Genomic DNA, 19,744 nt, shown 5'->3' with positions numbered 1-19,744 from the left:
CACCTCACCCATGCCAGAATTGGGTTATATAAATATGTTTGGTTTTGCTCATGTTTGGTTATTAATAGATTAGCAAGGTTATGCCTTTTTTTTCTAATTTATTAGGAAATTGTATCTAGTGTTAAGTGCATAGTTCTTCTTTCCCTATGCTCATTTTCCTATTGAGCTCTTTCTCATTTTCTTATTGATCTGTAGGTTTTCTTTTTACTACATGATTATTAACTTTTTTGTTAACAAACATTCTAATCAACTTCCTGGGCTGCCTTATGCCAAAGAAAATGTGTATTGTTTTATTATTTTGGTTTTTTCTCTTGTTTTTATTTTTATTTTTTAAGTTCTAGGGCACATGTGCAGGACGTGCATGTTTGTTACGTAGGTAAACATGTGCCATAGTGGTTTGCTGCACCCATCAATCCATCACTTAGGTAATAAGGTCAAGTATTAGGTCTCTTCTCCTATAACCATTTTTAGTTTGGGACATATTACTGTGATGGTCATTTATAGAATGGGAAAGTCCACAGAGCACAGTCAGAGACTGTTCTGTATCCACTACAAATGGCAAGGTTCTGAACTGACTGTGGCCTTGTGCATAGGTACTAGGCCCCACAACTCCACCTGCTTCACCAGCTTGGAATCTTCAATCTCTGCCTCATTGGGTCAGCACACATGCCTCTTTCCACTTGAGCTCCATCCTCATGCTGTGTGGTAATAAACATGCCCCACGCAGGAAGCCAGAATGAACACTGGGCTTCTCTCAAGGATCTTTTGTCCCAAGAATACTGTTCCGTTTATTGGTAACTTCATACATTTCATCTACTTGCATAGTTGTTTAAGATAAAACAGTAAGTTATGGCTGTACATAGAAACCTGATTTTTATATCTTTTTTAAATTTTTCCCCAAAAATTAGATTTTACGTGAAGTCTATTGTGAAAAGTAAACTCAATCAGAATTGTTCTGTTTGAATAGAATGTAAGAGGTGGTGCCTGAATGTCCCTTTTAACATGAGGGCTCCTTGGACATAGTTTAAGACCACTTCCACTGAAGACAGGGAGCAAATGAAGGTGAGAGTGTGGATTATTTCCAGAAAGGCATGAATGAGTCAGTAGGGTCTGGACCAAGGATAAAAGAAAGAAAAAATACATTTTTTAAATGTTTCAAGGGACTTAACTGACATTTGAAAGGAAAGAGGGAAGAAGAGAAAGGAAAGTCAAAAATGTATTAGGTTGTTGTAAAAGTAACTGCGGTTTTAGACTGAATTTTAAATCATTTAAACTAGGCTCAAACATATCTTTATTAATCAAAATAGGAACCATTACAATCAACACATTTTTGCCAATGAGAAATAAGTGTTTTTATTCCTGCAGCATAAAAATCTGTGCTTCTGGATTCAATGAATTCTTGGAAACCATTTTCTGCATCCTGCTGGTTGTGGAAGCATTTGCCCTGCAAAAAAGTTGTTGAGATGCTTGAAGAATTGGTAATCCATTGGCAAGAAGTCAAGTGAATATGGTGGATGAGGCAAATCTTCGTAATCCAATTTGTTCAACTTTAAAGTGCTGGTTGTGTGACATGCAGTCGGGCATTGTGGTGGAGAACTGGGCCCTTTCTGTTGACCAATGCCAGCTACAGGTATTTGCAGTTTTCAGTGCAGCTCATCAATTTGCTGAGCATACTCCTCAGATGTAATGGTTTTGCCAAGATTCAGAGAGCTATAGTGGATCAGACAGGCAGCAGACCACCAGTGACCATGACCTTTTTTGGGTGCAAGTTTGGCTTTGAGAAGTGTTTTGGAGCTGCTTCTGGGTCCAACCACTGAACTGGTCATTGCCGGTTGTTGTATAAAATCCACTTTTCATTGCATGTCACAATTCGGTAAAGAAATGTTTCACTGTTGTTGTGTAGAATAAGAGAAGATAACACTTCAAAACAATTTTTTAAAAATTTCGCTCAGCTCACAAGACACCCACTTATCCAGCTTTTTTACCTTTCCAATTTGCTTCCAATGCCGAATGACCACAGAATGGTCGACATTGAGTTATTTGGCAACTTCTCGTGTAGCTGTAAGAGGATCAGCTTTGGTGATTGCTCTCAACTGGTCATTGTCAACTTCTGATGACTGGTTACTATGGTCCTCATCTTCAAGGCTCTTGTCTCCTTTGCAAAACTTCTTGAACCACCACTGCACTGTTTGCTCATTAGCAGTTTCTGGGACAAATGTGTTGTCGATGCTGCAAGTTGTCTCTGCTGCTTTATGACCCACTTTGAACTTGAATAAGAAACTTGTTCAAATTTGCTTTCTAACATCATTTCCATAGTCTAAAATAAATACAAAATGCATCGCAAGTAATAAATCATTGGCAAAAAAACAAAGAAGTGTTCATTAAAATGATGTATAACATAACCACATTTATTTTAAAATATATTCCAATATCAAACAGGACATTTCAGGAATTCAAAAACTGCAGTTACGTTTGCACCAACCTGATATGTTGTATTTGGGGGAGGAGGAGGATGGTTTCTCATGGACCTTCTGAAGGTGGCATCACCATCACATCATTTTAAGCATTATCATGGCTACCATTGACTGAACCAATGCAATTTCCTAAGTATTTTACTAGGATTGTCTTAGTTCATTATTACAACTATTAGGTAGTGATTTTTATTTACATTTGTTCAGGGGAGAAAACTGAGTCCAGAAAGTCATGACGAGTAAAAGAAGCTTCCCAAGTACAAAGCTATTAGTTGGAAAATCAGCAGGGTGCCTGAGGCAAGATAGAATTTTAATACATAAATGACCCATGAAAGGCACACTCCCCTCCCTCTCTGAGTAGCCCTCTCATCTTGTTTGCTTCTTATGTTCTTTGCTTCCTTCTTTCTTTATTTCTTCCAAGAAAAACTATGATGGCCATGTCTTTAAAGAGACATAGGAAAGAAGGAAAAGATCTATTTGGATCTGCCTGAAGGTAAATGCAAGTTTTTCAGCTTAATATTGGCTGCTAGGTTATCTTACGCAGCATATATGCTCTGGGAATTTGAAGTGTGGACAGCCATCCATTGATTAACTTTCTAAGCACATGTAGTGAAGCACATACTATGTCAGGCACATAGCATTGTGCAGAATGGAGCATACCTCTGCCCTCAAGGGTAACTCATATGTTAGACTCCTTTTCCTTTCCCCAGCACACAGGATGTGATGTAGCTGGGGAGGGAAGGCTTGAGAAATGCCTTCATCCTATAACCACTGAGATCCTCATCTCCAGGTGGATTTTCCTCACTGCCTGCCTGTCCTACCTGCTGTACACACAAAGTCACCCACATTTCTCCAATGTAATGGCACCTGACCCCAAGAGTGGTCTTAATAGAGATTTTACATAAATGGGTTTGGATGCGCAGGTCAGTGAGGCAGGTTGATATGCATGGAGATTATATCCCTAAAACTGCACTGTCTATGACTATGATTGCATGTTAAAAGGAGGGGTAAATATTACCATTTGGGGTTCAAAAATGGGAGAAGTTATTTTCTAATGGATGGCAGAGAGGAAAGTTGACAAGAAGAACCTGACATCTGGTCTGAGGTATGTAAGTAAGTAAACACATGAGCAAATAAACAAACAGTGAATACTTTGGCATAAGGAGAAAAGCACTCCAGGTTTGGGGCATGTTGTAAACATGAAATGAGAAAGAGCAGACATTATCTAAAAAGGCAAAAAGGGTTTGGGGGCACCAAAGTCACACTTTGCCGCCTTTCCACTTTTTCCCTGGAAAAGGCCAGATCCCATGGAAATGTGAAACATTTCTACAGCAGCTCAGCCAATTCTATCTTCAGAGACTCAAATGGTCCCTGGACAGCCATCCTCTCCTGCAGCTCTGACCTGATTTTACAGCTCAGCAGGTCTCTTTGGCCGCTCCTTCTGTGATGTGGAGATTCTTCATCCTTAGGGACCATAAACTGAACTGTACGAATGCTATTTGTTCATGGAAGATTAAGACACACAGACTCCCTGAAGTCTGAGAGAGTTTCAGAGTAAAGCTTTGCCACTTTGCAATGAGAAACAAGCGTCTCATTCTCCAGAGGGAAAACAAGAGTAAGGACCCACCTGGTTCCTGCTTCCTGTTGTTTCCTTTTCTCAGGGCTGGAGACGTGACTTGCACATGGCCAGGTCAGCTCCACACTGGTCCCTAGGCCAGTCCTAGAGCCAGAGACAGGATGCATTTAAGATACTGGTTTTCAATGCCAGCACTCAGCATAGCTCATTGTTGAGACTTCATGCCTGGCTCTGGTATCCAGACCTAAGTCTTGCTGTTTTGGTCTCAGTCCCTATTTGAGTAACAACATCAGAGCAACACTCAATGCTTGGTGTATAGAATTCCACTCTTGGGATCTAGAGTCCCATCACTGAACTAGACCTTAGTTCACGGAGTCCCCTACCTGTCAGGAGACCACCTTGATGCGAGTCCAACTTTCTTCCTGAATGCTATCATGATTCCTACCATTCACTGAGCATGCTCTCAAGAGATACAGCTGAACATTTCACAAGCTCAGCTAAATTTTAATTCTCACAATAGTCCCATGAGATAAGTATAATAATTGTCTTTACCTTGTGTATTCAGTTAGAGACAAAACAAAATATGAAATTAAGATGGGATAATTTTGGCCTTTCAGTTTTATTAAACTTTAAGTGGAAGAAAATTTGATTTGGGGGGTTTTAATTCTTCATTAAAAAATGTAATAAGAGAAGTTCATATAGCTTAAATTGGGTATATTTTATTTTGCTGACCTTGTATTATTTGGAATATTTTGCCACCATTGTTTCCATTCCATACCTACTGGCCATCTCTGTCTTTCAATGTACCTGGCATATTTTGAGATGGAAAACAGAATCAGGAATGGTTTCGTTGTGCAGAGTGCATTGTGAACTTAGGGTTAACTCATGTAACATCCTGTCCTAAGAGTTTGATATTTCTCTTCCTCCGGGCTAGTTAGGCTCTGATAAAACCCAGGCAGGTTAGGCTCTGAAAAGTTAGTTTTTCTTGTGGGCAGGCCTTGTTAAGATCAGAGGCTCTGCATGTATTTTAACATGGCTGCTCTTTCCTTCTTCCTGCCAGAAGGACAAGGGAACTTTTCTCCTTCACTGTGAGAACCTATTAGAACCGTAAGAGGTAAAATTCATGAAAGTGTGGCGGCACCCAAAGATTGGGGCCCCATGAAGGTTTTTTCTGAGCAGAAAGCAGAGAACTCTCACCTACTCCTGCCCCACACAGGTGCAGCCTGCCCCACTACCACCGTCCCCCACCTGAGTGCAACATCAGTTACAATCAATGAACCTAGATTGACATGTCATTATTACCCAAAGTCTCCATAGTTCACATGATGGTTCACTCGATGTTGTGCATTGTATGGGTATTGACAAATGTATCCAGCATTACAGTATCATATGGAGTAGTTTCACTGGCTGAAAAATACTCTGTGCTCTATCAGTTCATCCCTCTCACCTCCCTAACCCCTGATAACCACGGATCCTTCTACTGTCACCATCGTTTTACCTTTTCAGGATGTCATATAATGAGAATTATACAGCCTTTTCAGATTCCTTCTTTCACCTAGCAAAATGAATTTAAGATTCCTCCATGTATTTTCATTGCTAGACAGACCATCTCTTTTTAGCACTGAATAACGTTCCACTGCTTGGATGTCCCATAGTTTATCCATTCACCTACTGAAGGGCATCTTAGTGGTTTCCCCAAGTTTTGGTAAAGGTGAATAAAGCTGCTATAAACATCATGTGCAGTTGAAAGAAGGAATCTGAAAACGCTGTGTATGATTCCCATTACATGACATCCTGATAAAGGGAAAACTATGGTGATAGTAGAAGGATCCGTGGTTATCAGGGATAAGGGAGGTGGGAGGGGATGGACTGTTGGATCATATGTTAAGAGCATGTTCAGTTTTACAAGAAACTACCCAGCTGTCTTCCAAAGTGCCTGTGTCATTTCCATCCTCACCAGCAGTGCATGAGAGTTCCTATTGCTTCAGGTTCTCACCAGCATATGGTGTCAGTGTTCCGGATTTTGGCTATTCCAATAGGTGTGTAGTGTTATCTCATTGTTTTAATTTGCATTTCTGTTATGACATATAATGTTGAGCATGCATTTATTTGTCATCTGTATATCTTCTGTGGTGAAATGCCTGTTCATATTGGTCATTTTTTAATCAGGTTGTTCTATTTTTTGTTGAGTTTTAAGAGTTCTTTGCATATTTTGGATAACAGTTCTTTATCATATATGCCTTTTGCAAAAATTTTCTCCCAGTCTGTGGTTTATCTTCTCATTTTCTGGACCCCCCTCTGGGTTTTTGTGTTCAAACTAAATCTACAATAATTCCTCAAATACAGATTAGGTTTCCTTATTGGTTCCCATCGAGTTTTCTGCCCCTGGGATTCTTTGTATCTAATTGTCAGCCTCTGCAATTTTCAAGGCAGTGGGTTTCCCTATCACCTTGGTTCTGTGATGGATCTAAGAAGAGTTGTTGATTTTCAGTTTGTTCGGTTATGCCTTCTTATGTGAACCTAAGAGATGACTTCCAAGCTCCTTACATGCTAGACTTGGAATCAAAAGTTTGCATAGTCTTACCTGTTTATAATTTAAATAACTCTGCAAGTCAGCGAAAGGTGCTTGCATTATATCCTATTTATAAATTTGAACACAGAGTTGAGAGAGACTAACTTGCTGGCCAATAGTAACACCGATCATTGTTATCCAAGATAGAATGGAAAATCAGGTTTTTGGCTTCCAATTCAGGGCTCTTTGTACTGAAACTAGCTGCTTGGCATCCACCTGTTGTGTGACACTATGCAAGTCATCTGATTTCTTTGGATCTTGGCTTTTGCATCTGTGAAATATTTAAAACTTTTAACAAACTTTATAATATTATATTGTGCCTAAATAGTTTTTATATCCCCACAAGACCTCTCTCATTGTGAAAGGAATGGCTTGTTATAAGGTAGGTCAGCTGTGTTCTCCTCAAATCTCCAGCTTTAATAATCTGATAAGGTGCCTTATAAAGGGAAGTCACTCTGTCTTGTGGACATGGAGAGGGAAGAGTGGAGCAGTGAGGTGGGAGCAGGTGTGGAGCCCATTAACTGGGCTCAGCCCACATCTTAAAAAGCCATGATGTATGGCACTGCCTTGCAGCCCTCGCTTTTTCTGTCTTTTTAATCATTAACCTTGCAAGCAGGAGACTTCCTATTTTAATCTTCAAGGTTGCAGTAAGTCTTCCCATCTGTAACTGTTGGTTCCCAGATGGAAGCCAACAGAAGTTCTCTCTGCTGTCAGCTCAGCAACATGATGCCTTTGACAGATCTTTTTCTAAAAACAGAACTTGCTGTTTCCAAGGAGCAGTGGAAGGGACACTAGAAGAAGAATGCCAATTCCAGAGGGGTGTGAAGATCGCACTCAGAAGATCTCCTGGTGTGCCAGCTGCGGGGATTGAGGACAGGCTGATTTGAGAGTTCCAGAGAAAACCAGTGGTAGAAGAAGAGATCTGAATTTGAAGGAAGATTTGGGTTCAAATCCTGACTTACCTGAGTGGAATCTTCGCAAAGACAACTTGTTTATTCGTGAGCTTCAATTCTCCCATCTATCAAATTGAGAAAATAATACCCAAGTCACAGGTCTTTGCCAATATTTGAAAAAGAACAATATTTACATGTGTGTCTTTCTCAATGCCCAGAGCATGTTTCCTCCCTTCTTTTGTTATTCCTTTCTTCCAATCTTGTTGCTTCTTCGACTATATCTGTATTAGTTCGTTTTCATGCTGCTGATAAAGACATACCCAAGACTGGACAATATACAAAATGAAAGAGGTTTATTGGACTTACTTCCACGTGGCTGGGGAGGCCTCACAATCATGGTGGAAAGTGAAAGGCCCATCTCACATGACGCTGCCAAGAGAGAAAATAAGAGGCAAGCGAAATGGGTTTCCCCTTATCAAACCATCAGCTCTCGTGAGACTTATTCATTACCACGAGAACAGTGCAGGAAAGACCTCCCCTCATAATTCAATCACCTCCCACTGGGTTCCTCCCAGGGCACATGGGAATTGTGGGAGTTACAATTCAAGATGGTATCTGGGTGGGGATGCAGCCAAACCATATCAGTATCCTTCTTCAGGGATCCTTTTAGGGCAAAAGCAAGATTGGAATCAGTCATGAAAGGTCTTAGTGAGTTGCCTCCTCTGTTAGATGTACAGTTCGAGATCAAGGGTAAGAAGGGAGATTAGCAGTGTCTGTGATGGCTCATCGTGACCATTTCAACATCAAGGTAATTTGCCAGACAGAGGCACAGGAGAGAGGAGTCCAGTTATGTATTTTTGGGCAAGTCTGAACCATATGCTCAGTTTCTACATCCATGAAAAGAGACTATATATGCAATTCTTGAGAATCAAAATTGACAAGTATGTTTTGTTTTGCTTGAGAAAACTGAACACACTATGCACACATGATATTTTACAACTAACATCTATTGGTTGGCAACTCTTTGACCTGGAGCCAGGGAAAGTCAATGTAGGAAACCATTTCGAGTTAATCAGACAAATTGAGGCTCAAAAATTCAGTTCAAGTGACTTTCACTGAATTATAGAAACTTTCATATATCTTATCTTTTCTATAAGGGTTGACCCAGTATCAAAAAACAATCAAGTGCCCGAATTTGTCTAGAAATCCTAACCTATCTGAGAAATTCAGAAGCTTGATTATTCCATGACTATTCTGGTTTAATTTTTGTTATTTTCAAAAATGATGGCTTAAGTATCTGACTAGATGTATTTTTTTAATTTTAACAACATTATTATGCCTAAAAACTAGCAGCATTCCTTAATATCATCAAAGATAATTTTTTAGATATTAGTTTGGTGCAAAATTAATTGTGTTTTTTGCAATTACTTTTAATGGCAAAAAAAAAGTGCAATTACTTTGGCACCAACCTTATACACACACACACACACACATATATGTAGATATAGATAGATAGATGTTCTAATTTATAACAGGATATAAATAATATCCACACATTTCAATTGGTTGAAATAGCTCTCAAGTCTTCTGAGTTTGTCCCCCAACTCCACTCCCACCCCCACCATCACTTTGGCAATCTACTATTGAAGGAACCAGGTCATTTATGCTGCCAAGGTTCTCATAGTTTGGATTTTGATGACTACACTCCCTGATGTCCATTAACTTTTTCCTCTGTCCTCTGTATTTTCTGTAAACTGCTGAATCTGAAAGCTTGATCAGATTCAAATTTCATGGTTTTGGCAAGGCTACTTCACAAGTGGCATTGTGTCCTGATATGACTAGGCACATAATTCCTGGTGGCCTCTTTTATGATATTTGCAGCCACCAAGGCTCAGTGCTTAGATCCACTAGGGTTTGAAAAATTGTGATAATCCTATTCTATCATTTGTTCTTCACCTATTAGCTGGAATAGTTTCATACAGAAAAACTTGCTGTCATCAACTATTTGGTACTCAATATACAGTCATGGAGGAAAGCCAGAATAATTGCTTGATTCATTTTCTTTATCGTTTTCAAGTGATACATTGATTCACTGGAATCTATCACCATGTAGTCAATTTAGGTTTTTGTTTTGTGTCACGGTAAACTAAAGGATTTAAACATATTGCATTTCTCCTTCCACTGATGTTTCTTATTTTTGCTCAAATCATGCCATCTTTGGCCAGTGGGAGCCACTGCAAGTGGGTCCTACATCCTTTAGACATCACCCTAGTAATTGGATTACTTCCTTGTTCTCTCATTTGAAATATGCTCAAGACTCATCTTGAACATTTCCAAAAATTTCTTTCCTTTCAGGAAGGAATGGTATTTCCAAACCACAATCTGGGAACTAAGGATATGCACCCTGCCAATGGAGAGGTGACTGCTTCAATGCCTTTCAGAGAACAAGGCTAGGAAATAGTTCTCAAAATAAAACACATTGTAAATACACACTGATGGTTTCATTTCAAATGCCAAGCTTCAGGGTTTTTACTTAAGTTTCTTAACATAAATAATTATGTCTTTTCTTACATACTAAAAATCTAGATATTCAATGGCACTGGAAAAGATGGTATTGGGAATATCACATAATTACTCATTTGTTTCATGTACTATGCAGACAACAGTCTTAGAGTAAATAACAACATACCACAAATATTTATGATTCATTTTCTGGATATCAAGCCATAGTAATTCATCATGTAGACTATCTTATTTGCTGTCTCTCTCTTGTTCTTATACTCATATTTTTGGTTATTTAGCAAAAATTGAATTTTGTTCTGCTGGTTACCTTTCAACTAATACTCTTATAATAAACTTTGTTATATAGTCAGTACTCCAAAAGGAGAAATATTATGAAGATGAGTAATTAATACAGAAGAGTTGTCTCTTAAATCAAGACACTACTACTTACAGGTGGAGCCTTCATTTAAACCCAAGTTTGCCTGACTTCAGAGTTCCTTTTCTTTTTTTTTTACAATAACGCAAGGTGACCTGGAGAGATAATGCTTCATATGTTTCAGTCTTGGAAGTATTCTCAAAAGAAAAATATTTTTAGGATATTTTAAGATTCACATACTTTATCATCCAAACCACAACACTTTTAAGAGTAAAAGTGCATTCTAAAAGTCTGTATGTTTGTACATATATATATCCATGTTTGGATAAGCTCACATATATGTGTGTGTGTATATCACATATATGTATGCACGCATCTAAATATACATATGAAAAAAGAAACAGTATCATATTGGTAGACCTATGAAAGAGTTCTAGACCAAAACTATTTTCTAAAACAAAATTTTTTTCTAACAATTTTAAGTAGCATAGATTCATACATTTTAAGAGAAATATTACACATCTTTTTATATTTACACATCTTTTTATATTTTTATCTCAACATTAACACTAGCAGAAAAACTTATCTTAGTACATTTTCACAACTTTAATACAATGCATAGCCACATCTGATTTTAATACAGTATCACTGATATTTTCTGACAAATCTGTTTTTTTTACATAAAAGTGACTGAAACCTTTTCCAAATATGCATTATACAGATAAAAAATTTGCAATTGTTAATACCTAATAATTAACGTAGAGATCATAATAATTTTAATTGAGAAAACTTTCTTGCTCTAGGGAAAAAAGTCCTCTTGTAAGCTCAGAGTAGATTCTACTAAATGAAGATTATTCTTCATTCTGTTTTATACTGAAATACATAAAAACATTGGCATATATGTTTTTACCAGTACAGCCATTTTGCCTCTGTGCAGAGTGCTTTTATACAATATATATTTTTATAAGACAAAATATGTCAAGTAAATTGTATGTATTTTGATTTTGTTTGAACATTTTGCTAAATGTAGAAGCTGCAAAATTATAGGCTTTTTCAATCTAATTCCAGTTTAGTACAATATATCAATTATCTAGCATTAGGAGATATACTTAATGTAAATGATGAGTTAATGGGTGCAGCACAGCAACATGGCACATGTATACATATGTAACAAACCTGCACATTGTGCACATTCACCCTAGAACTTAAAGTATAATAAAAAAATTAATTAAAAGTTAAATAAAAGGATTTTTCCCTAAATTGAACAATTTTCACATTTCAAAGTGAAATATTATATAGCCCTTTGAGCTCTTATCACTTAAATATTTTATTTCTTCCCCTGCCTTTGTAAGGATACATTTTAGTATCTTCCTGTTTGCAAGTTTTGTTTTTGGTAATAGCAATTTGCTTTTAAGTCTCAAATTGCTTACTTTTTAAAGTGTCTTGAATAAAGATTTCTAAGTCAAGTTCTAAAGTGCTCTAAGACACTTAGGTTTATTTACAAAGTAGTTCCAATTTTGGCAGGTTTTTAAATTGGATCAATTTTAAGCAGCAATGAAGGAAAGCAGATAGATGGTTGGTAGGTAGGTAGATGATAGATGATCTCCCTCACTTGTTTAAATAGCATTTTTAATTATGTAGCTCTGTGACCAAGATCAAGTATATTTCTGCCTCATGGTTGTTTTTCTTAAATTTATTAACATTATTTGTACCACAGAACTGTTTTACAAAAACTTGTATTCATAATATTAACAGAAAATTTATATCTTCCATGTTAAATTTTCACCGAATTTATAATGGTATTCACAATAATATATGTTTCACCTTTGAAGAAATGAGTTTGCAAAGCCCTCCTTTGATTCCATGTTTGTATAAAAATATTAAATATCATTGAAATTAACTGACTTTCTGTATAATTTTATCATCTAAGTGTTTGCAAAGTTGCTCTTTTGATGGTGGTAGCATATTAGCCATCATTTTGTCCCTTTTCAAACAGTCACAAGAAAACATGACATCAAATATGAGTGAAAATAATTTCTAAAAATCATTTGATCTAAATGAAAAGTCATGCTTTACAGAGTAAAGATGCTCTCTGAAGCTGCATGTGTGTCTGTTATATGTGCTGCCAATTTTCAGGCATGGTATTAAAGTATAATCACTAACTTTGAAGTAGATACTGAAGTTTCTTTGGCAGATCTGTATTTTCTGGACTTAAGTGGTTGTCAGTGATTTCATTATCAGCCTTGTGGTGGACGGCAAACTGACATTTTTTTGTAAGGAACATGTTTCTCATTAAGACATTTTGGGGAAAAATAGAAGGCAGGATTAAATTTAAATTTCCTTGAATGTACCCTTTAGTTTGGGGAATAATTTCTGGAATTAAATGTTTTTTACAAAATAAATAACAAAGCTTAATCAAACATAAAACAATAAAATTATGGTAGTTGTACACCATACAATAAATGACAGAACCAGTGGATCCAAGGCATCCAGCTCATTCCTCATGTTCTCTATGGAAGGACTGTGCAACCTCTTCTCTACACAAATATCTTTTGTATTCTTCACTATTATTTCTCCATGCTCCCCACTGATCTGCCCCCTGACAGACTGACAGCTTTGTGCATTTCACAGGCCGTTGCCCACAGTACAACTGGCTAGCACATTACATAGCTGGAAGGTACAACAGGTTCAAATATTTGTTCCCCCTATCACCCATGACCAGAAGGAATCACAGGAGCGAGACCCTAATTGCTTGTGTTAATTAAGTTGCATGAGCAAAGAGTCAAGACAGGAAGAACAGATTATAGCTGGTTGTCTTTCAGATTTGACAACATGTTAAGAGAGAACTTGGGTGCTCGATTTGGCAGCACATGTTCTCACTTTGGCAACATAATACTATCATTAAAATGATACAGAGAAGTTTGGGTAGCTATTCTTAATGTCAGAAAAACAGACTTCAAAGCAATAACAGTAAAAAAAAAAAAAAAAAAGATGAAAAAAAGCCATTATGTAATGATAAAAGGATTGATCCAACAAGAATATATTACAATCCTAAATATATATGCACCTAACTCTGGAGCTCCCAGATTCATAAAAAAGAACTACTTAGACCTAAGAAAAGAGACAGACAGCAATATAATAATAGTGGGGGACTTCAACACTCCACTGACAGCACTAGACAGATGATCAAGACAGAAGGTCAACAAAGAAACACTGGTTTTAAACCACATTAGAACAAATGGTGCTAGTAGATATTTATAAAACATTCTACCACAGAACTGCAGTATAAACAAACATTTTTCTCAGCAGCACATGGAATATTCTCCAAGATGGACCACAAAATAAATCTCAATAAATTTTCAAAATTTAAAATAATCTCAAGTATCTTCTCAGACCACAGTGGAATAAAACTAGAAATCAACTCCTAAAGGAAGCTTCAAAACTATACAAATACATGGAAATTAAACAACCTGCTCCTGAACAATTTTTTGGGTTAACAATGAAATCAAGATGGAAATTTCAATTTTTTTCAAAATGAATAATAGTGACACAAGTTATCAAAACCTCTGAGATACAGCAAAAGTAGTGCCAAGAGGTGACACAAGTTATCAAAACCTCTGAGATACAGCAAAAGTAGTGCCAAGAGGAAAGTTTATAGTGCTAAATTTCTACATCACAAGGTATAAAAGATTACAAATTGACAACCTAACATCACACCTCAAGAAACTAGAGAAACAAGAAGAAACCAAACCCAAAGCTAGCAGAAGAAAAAAAAAAAAAATAACAGGGCCAGGTGTGGTGGCTCATGCCTATAATCCTAGCACTTCCAGAGGCCGAGGCAGGCAGATCATGAGGTCAGGAGATTGAGACCATCCTGGCTAACACGGTGAAACCCCGTCTCTACCAAAAATACAAAAAATTAGCTGGGCGTGGTGGTGGGTGCCTGTAGTCCCAGCTACTTGGGAGGCTGAGGCAGAAGAATGTTGTGAACCCGGGAAGCGGAGCTTGCAGTGAGCCGAGATCATGCCACTGTACTCCAGCCTGGGTGACAGAGCAAGAGTCGATCTCTAAAAAAAAATAATAAATAACAAAGATCAGAGCAGAACTAAATGAAATTGAAACAAAAAAATACAAAAGGTCAATGAAATGAGAAGTTAGCTCTTTGAAAAGATTTTTTTAAAATGATAGACCATTAAGTAGATTAACCAAGAGAAGAAGAGAAGATTAAACTCAATTAAAAATGAAAATAGAGATATTTCAATTGCCACTACAGAAATACAAAAGAACATCGAGATGGCTGTGAACACTTCTATGCAAACAAACTAGAAAATCTAGAGGAAATGGAAACCTAGATGAAATGGATAAATTCCTAGAAACATACAGTCCTCCTAGCTTGAATCAGGAAGAAATAGAAATCCTGAACAGACCAGTAACAAGCAATGAGATTGAATCAGTAATAAAAAACAAATTGCCAACAAGAAAAACCCAGGTGAATCAGACAGACTCACAACCAAATTCTAACATACATTCAAAGAAGAATTGATACCTATCCTACCGAAATGATTCCAAAAAATTGAGAAAAAGGGAATCCTCTCTAATTCATTCTATTAAGCCAGTATCACCCTAATATCAAAGCCAGGAAAAAAGGTACCAGAAAAAGAGGACTACAGACCAGCCGGGTGCAGTGGCTCACACCTGTAATCCCAACACTTTGGGAGGCCAAGGTAGTAGATCAAGCTCCATTACCCCTAGTCAAAACGAGTGTGTGTGTGTATATGTTTTTTACATTTTTACATTTTATATTTAAGCCTCTAAGAATTAATGGACTGCCATGTTCCAATTTTGAGGCAGTATGTATGAGTGAAAGAGTACTGCAGTAGGAGAAAGATGATCTGATGCTAGTTCCAACTATTTACAAACTGTATGACTTGGAACAACTTCCTAAACCTTTCTGAGCTTCAGTGTTCTTATAAAGAAACGTATTTTTTAAAATACTCATAATTTGTGTGAAATATGAGTGAAAAAGACAATGTGTTTAAAGGAGGCTTTCACCTGCAGGGAAGCTTTGATGGAGCAGAAGAGATCTTGCTTTTCCAGCTCAACATGTATTCCCAGTCTCATCTCCCATCACCAACTCTGTGCATTTCCTATCCTTCGATAAAGGACCCATATTTGTCTTCAAACATCATCTACTCTTTCACAAATTCAGGATGAAACACAGCTTCTCTTCTACGTTGGGATGCCTTTATTCCCTACTGTTCACTGGAGAGAAGAGAATATTTCTTTCCTGCTCCTTATGAGTAGAAAGAGTCTCCACTCAATCTTTTCCAGCTATTACAGGACTTAATCTAATTGGTCAAAACTGGAGATGTTTACTAGGCTGTGTTCACTAGGAGGCATAATCATTAAAGACAGGCCTACTCATGCATTCTCTCTCTTACAATTTCTACCTAAATGTGGTAAGCAGACCTTGGCAGGCCCTAGTATCTCAGGGCAGACAGCTGCCTTCTTTCCTCCCTCTTCTAGCTTTCATGTGGTTAGGTGGGTAATTAAACCCAAGAGTCCACTTGAATAAGATTAGTCTTTCATTCTCCACAAACAACCTAAGCGTGCCAAGAATCAAATGTGGTGGTAAGGGCAGTGAGGATGGAGAGGACGGCAGAATGAGAAGCGCCGGCATTGCTTTGAGCCTTAGTTTCATGCTCTATCTCAACCTTTAGAAGCAAGCTCCATGTTAAGGTATTGCACGCTGCATAGCTCTTAACAAAACGGTTCTATTCTTGTTCTTTGTATGTTCCTCTCTCAGAGATGCAAAGGAAACTACTGGGATGATTGACAGAGTGGGATGATTGACAGGGTGGGATTCAGTCACTCCTGGTCCCTGGGTCTGTAACACCATCACCCTCAACCTTTACCTCCAGTGCGACCCTTCCAGGCTGCACTCAAATGCCAACCCCATGAACCCTCACTCAACCCCTATTCAGAATTCCCTGCTCCCAGCTAGCCTCCCACAGCACTTTGCTCACACCTCCAGTACAGCCTACATTTTATTCCCCAATGTTCCACTGATTTGTGCATGTCTGCCTCCACTTTCATACTTGAAATTCTCCAAAATTTTCTATTCTGTATACATCCTCCTCAGCTCCCACAGCTATGTCTGGGAAACAATAAGTCCTCAATAATTGCGTTGAAGGACTATTAATTTAACATTACTTAAATGCTATCTGCATTTATTCTCCACAAGGGAATTCATATCTGCCATCTTCATAGTTTATCTCTTGAGAGAAAGCTGAAAGAAAAGGCCCCTGAAAGCCTCTCAGAATTACTGAGCTAACTTAGAAAACCCTGAAATCACTGTAGCATTTCTTTTCCATTTTCCCTGAGAAACTTTTATAACTTCTTGTGTGGGCTTTATTCAGGCTTTTAAAGCTTATATGCTTCTTCTAGTGTCACATATCTTTCTAGAAGTTTCATAATATCATTGCAGATTTCATAATATCATTGCATCAAATTCTCCTGCCTGGTAAACAGTCTTCAAAACATTTGTAGTTGGAGTTTCCATTGAGCTGAGTGGCCAAAAGTTCGTGTGTTAACCCTAGCTTGCCTGGGACCTGTGGCTGACTGAGCACATTAATTTGGGGCCTCTGCTTTCCCCCTACCTGCTGCAATTTGAGGTTTTTTTTGCTTACTGTCAAGGAACAGCTATCTGCTCAGACCGATGTCAGCACTGTTTTCAGGACTTTACATGCAATAAAACACAGCCACCCTCTGAAGTAAGAGCTGTTAACTATCCACATAGGGCTGACAGGGAAACTGAGGCCTTGACTTTTTTCACGGCTCCCCCAAGGCTGCACAGCTGCAAATGGCAGGAGGAGGTTCCATTTATAAGGCCCCGCTGTGTCTCAATCAGGAGAACACAGACTCTAGGGTCAGACAAAATGGGTGCTGTGTAACCTTTATAAGTCTTGAATATCACAAACTCAGGCATGCAAGAAATGTAACCTTAATTTTTTTGTCTCTTTAATTTTTTAATGGGAGCATAATTTATAGACGGTTAAATACTCAGATCTTAAGTGTGCAGTTTGATAACTTTTGTTCAATACTGGCACCCATGTAATATACACCCCTTTAAGATATAGTATGTAGGCCGGGCGCGGTGGCTCAAGCCTGTAATCCCAGCACTTTGGGAGGCCGAGGCGGGCGGATCACAAGGTCAGGAGATCGAGACCACAGTGAAACCCCGTCTCTACCAAAAATACAAAAAATTAGCCGGGCGCGGTGGTGGGCGCCTGTAGTCCCAGCTACTTAGGAGGCTGAGGCAGGAGAATGGCGGGAACCCGGGAGGCGGAGCTTGCAGTGAGCCGAGATCGCGCCACTGCACTCCAGCCTGGGCAACAGCGTGAGACTCCGTCTCAAAAAAAAAAAAAAAAAAAAAAAAAAAAAAGATATAGTATGTATTTGTCATGCCCAGAAAGTTCTTTGAACCCCATCCCAGCCAGTTCCCACCCCTCCAGGAAATTATTTTGTTTTCTGTCTCATAGGTTAATTATTTAATTTGTTATTTTTAACTTGACCTAATTTCTTCAAACTCCCATTCCATGTAGTATCAGAAACGTCACCTCAGCCCATCTTCGGAGCTCTTCCCATTCTGTTTACCTGGGGTTCTCTATAACACTTAGATTAGGTTGGGATACATGGCTCACATTTTGTGAGATGGTGGGAGGTGCTCTCCGTTGCTGCCTATACATCTGATCTCTGCAGAACAATCCCTGCCCTGCCTGGTTCTCAGCTACTGGCCCACAAAGGATGCTGCTCTATTTCCTTATCTCCAGCATCAAGGCCTCTTGAGCCTGGACCCTTTCTCAGTTACACCCATGCCTCTGAGTACAAAAGACCATTTACAGCCCTGTGGCCACAGTTCTGCCCCACACCACTGAGTGGAGGATTCCCTGAAGCCCTCAAAGGCCCTCTCTTCCTAGACCCACCACAAAGCTACACCTTCTCTGACATACTGTCACCTTTCCAGGTACAACTGGGAAAAGTCACCTCTTCCCTTGGATCTCACAAAGCAAAGAGGGTTTATCCACCATCATCCTTCTTGCTTGGTCTATGCAGAGTAGAGCAGTATAGAGCAAAAGACTACTTTTTTCCAAGGGAACCCCAATACTTACTCTCTTCTTCCCTTTAATATCCTCCCTAACTCTTGAGAAATCTTTCAGAGTCTCAGGATTAGACACATCAGACATCTCAGTGTATTTTTGCTGTTCCTCCAGAATCACCCCTTCCCTGAGGTAAGAGATGGGCATGGTGTCCCTGTAGCAAGGAGGAAGAATTTCAGTGTAGCAGAAAATCCAAAGAAAAGAACCACATCAGTTAACAGATTGAAATCTCATCCCAGTGCAGAGAAAAAGAGTGGTGTAATAAGACCATAGGGCTGTTGCATTAGTGAGCTGATTCCTGCAAAACATTGATGTAGTTAGCGTTAACAGATTGGCATTATTATTATATCTAGATATGGAGAGTGTTATCAAATTGAACTTGAACCAAAAATCTTTACTTTTTGTTTTCTGGGTATTGTCTACAGGTAGGACGGCCCTGAGCTGACAATGGCACCTAGAAGGATATTGTGAAACACTGGACTGACAGGAAGTTTGGAAAGCCCTGAGTAGCTGAGATGGAGGAAGTGAGTGAAAGTAGTAGCAAAGAAATGTGAAGTATGTCTTGGGTCATTGCCGACAGTTGCAGTCACAGCCAGTGAAAATCGAAGAACATACAAGCATACAAGTTAAGCAGGCGAGCGAGAGTTACAGCGAGAGTTATATACCTAGTTGCCTGGACCCAGAGTTGCACCAGAATCTTTTTGAAAACTGAACAGCTAATGAATTTCCATCTTCATGGTCATATCTCTCCATGCCAAATAATATGCTATTAAATTAAGTTTAGCCTTAAGCTACCTCCTTACATATTTTAAGTTTGGCCTAAAGATTTCTCAGTACTTAGTGAATTGTAGCCTAACTGGATGTGTAAACAGATTGTAACCTACTTTTGTACCAGTCATTGAGATTTAGCCAAACAAAGGCAGCCAACTGTTCAACCCAGGTTCAAATAACCAATCTGGCTGTTTCTGTACCCTATTTCTATTTTCTGTATGCCATTTTCCTTTTTCTACCCATATATCTTCAACCATACAGTAGCACTGGAACCTCTCTGAACCTATTCTGGTTTGGGGGCTGCCCGATTCACAAATCATTCTTTGCTCAATTAAACTCTGTTAAATTGAGTGTGTCTAAGGTTTTAACAATGCTATGGTAGAAGAACCCAAGCCAGGCACCTCTGGGTGTGAGCTCAGCAGCC

The 19,744-nt window shown here is 38.6% G+C and overlaps 1 long non-coding RNA gene across 1 annotated transcript in view; it reads left to right on the top strand.

The window, feature by feature from the left end:
• LOC105467303 (uncharacterized) overlaps positions 1-19,499 on the top strand; it is a 54,785-nt gene extending 35,286 nt beyond the window's left edge. Inside the window, exon 3 of the long non-coding RNA XR_978752.3 lies at positions 18,975-19,499. This is a non-coding gene — a long non-coding RNA (uncharacterized lncRNA). The remainder of the gene's footprint in view (positions 1-18,974) is intronic.
• Positions 19,500-19,744: the final 245 nt, after the last annotated feature.

The sequence above is a fragment of the Macaca nemestrina genome, chromosome 8, assembly GCF_043159975.1.
Source record: "Macaca nemestrina isolate mMacNem1 chromosome 8, mMacNem.hap1, whole genome shotgun sequence".
NCBI classification, from domain to species: domain Eukaryota; kingdom Metazoa; phylum Chordata; class Mammalia; order Primates; family Cercopithecidae; genus Macaca; species Macaca nemestrina.
The sequence above is the reverse complement of the archived record's forward strand: the minus strand, read 5'-3'. Positions and strand labels throughout refer to the sequence as shown.